This window comes from Arachis duranensis, unplaced genomic scaffold (genome assembly GCF_000817695.3).
Source record: "Arachis duranensis cultivar V14167 unplaced genomic scaffold, aradu.V14167.gnm2.J7QH unplaced_Scaffold_354584, whole genome shotgun sequence".
In the NCBI taxonomy this organism is placed as follows: domain Eukaryota; kingdom Viridiplantae; phylum Streptophyta; class Magnoliopsida; order Fabales; family Fabaceae; genus Arachis; species Arachis duranensis.
The window spans coordinates 455,207-457,685 of NW_026264910.1; positions in this window are offsets into that span (position 1 = coordinate 455,207).

A 2,479-nucleotide genomic window follows, 5' to 3' on the forward strand; every position below is an offset into this window, starting at 1 on the left:
TCTTGAGTCAATTTTTAAGTTTGGTGTCAATTGCATGCTTTTAAAATTTTTCTTGCATTTTTCGAAAATCCATGCATTCAAAGTGTTCTTCATGATCTTCAAGATGTTCTTGACAAGTCTTCTTGTTTGATCTTGATGTTTTCTTGTTTTGTGTTGTTTGTTGTTTTTCATATGCATTTTTCGTTTGTTAGTGTCCATGCATTAAAGATTTCTAAGTTTGGTGACTTGCATGTTTTCTTTGCATCAGAAAATTTTCAAAAATATGTTCTTGATGTTCATCATGATCTTCAACGTGTTCTTGGTGTTCATCTTGACATTCATAGTGTTCTTGCATGCATCATGTGTTTTGATCCAAAATTTTTAAGTTTTGGGTCATAATTGTGTTTTTCTCTCTCATAATTAAATTTCAAAAATCAAAAAAATATATTTTCCTTATTTTTCTCTAAATTTTCGAAAATTTGAGTTGACTTAGTCAAAAATTTTTAAAATTAGTTGTTTCTTACAAGTCAAGTCAAATTTTCAATTTTAAAAATCTTATCTTTTCAAAAATCTTTTTCAAAAATTATATCTTTTTCATTTTTTTCATTTTTCAAAAATTTCAAAAATCTTTTTCAAAATATTTTCAAAACCTCTTTCTTATCTTTACATCTATTTTCGAAAATTAGCTAACAATTAATGTGATTGATTAAAAAATTTGAAGTTTGTTACTTTCTTGTTAAGAAAGGTTCAAATTTTAAGTTCTAGAAACATATCTTGTGATTTCTTGTGAGTCAAGTCATTAATTGTGATTTTAAAATTCAAATCTTTTTCAAAACTAATTTCAATCTTATCTTTTCAAAACCATATCTTTTTAAATCATATCTTTTATATCATATTTTTTTCAAAATTTTATCTTTTTCAAAAAAAAAAAAAATATCTTATCTAACTTCTTATCTTCTTATCTTTTTCAAATTTGATTTTAATATCTTTTTCGACTAACTAACTAACTTTTTGTTTATTTCCTATCTTTTTCAAAACCAACTAACTACCTATCCCTCTCTAATTTTCGAAAATACTTCTCTCTTTTCCAAAAAATTCTTTTTTGTTTTAAATTTTAATTTTAATCTTATCTTATCTCTAATTTTCGAAAATTACTAACCCCTTTTTAAAAATTATTTTCGAAATTCTCCATCTCTTTTCTTATTCTATTTAATTATTTATTTACTAACACCTCTTTTCACCTCTCTTCATCTAAAGATCCGAACCCAATCTATCCCTTGAGTATGGATTCTTCTTCACTCTTCTCCCCTTTCTTCTTCTACTAACATAAAGGAATCTCTATACTGTGATATAGAGGATTCCTCTTCTTTTCTTGTTTTCTTCTATACTGTGACATAGAGGATTTCTTCTTTTTTTCTTGTTTTCTTCTCTTTCATATGAGAAGGAACAAGGAAAAAGGCACTCTTGTTGAAATTGATCCAGAACCTGAAAGGACTCTGAAGAGAAAATTAAGAGAAGCTAAATTACAACAATCTAAAGGTAACCTTTCAGAAATATTAGAACAAGAGAAGGAGATGGCAGCCGAAAATAATAATAATGCAAGGAGAATGCTTGGTGACTTTACAAAGCCAATGTCCAAGTTTGATGGAAGAAGCATCTCCATTCCTGCCATTGGAGCCAACAACTTTGAGCTGAAACCTCAGTTAGTTGCCTTAATGCAACAAAACTGCAAGTTTTATGGACTTCCATCTGAAGATCCTTACCAGTTTTTAACTGAGTTCTTGCAGATCTGTGAGACTGTAAAGACGAATGGAGTTGATCCTGAAGTCTACAGACTCATGCTTTTCCCTTTTGCTGTAAGAGACAGAGCTAGAATATGGTTGGATTCATAACCCAAGGATAGCCTGGACTCCTGGGATAAGCTGGTCACAGCCTTCTTGGATAAATTCTTTCCTCCTCAAAAACTGAGCAAGCTGAGAGTGGATGTTCAAACCTTCAAACAAAAAGATGGTGAATCCCTCTATGAAGCTTGGGAAAGATACAAGCAGCTGACCAAAAGATGTCCATCTGACATGTTTTCAGAATGGACCATGTTAGATATATTCTATTATGGTCTCTCTGAATTTTCGAAAATGTCACTGGACCATTCTGCAGGTGGATCTATTCACCTAAAGAAAATTCCTGAAGAGGCTCAAGAACTCATTGATATGGTTGCAAACAACCAATTCATGTACACTTCTGAGAGGAATTCCATGAATAATGGAATACCTCAGAAGAAAGGAGTTCTTGAAATTGATGCTCTGAATGCCATATTGGCTCAGAACAAAGTGTTGACTCAACAGGTCAACATGATCTCTCAAAGTCTGAATGGATGGCAACATGCATCCAACAGCACTAAAGAGGCAGCTTCTGAAGAAGGTTATGATCCTGAGAACCCTGCCATGGCAGAGGTTAATTACATGGGTGAACCTTATGGAAACACCTATAACTCATCATGGAG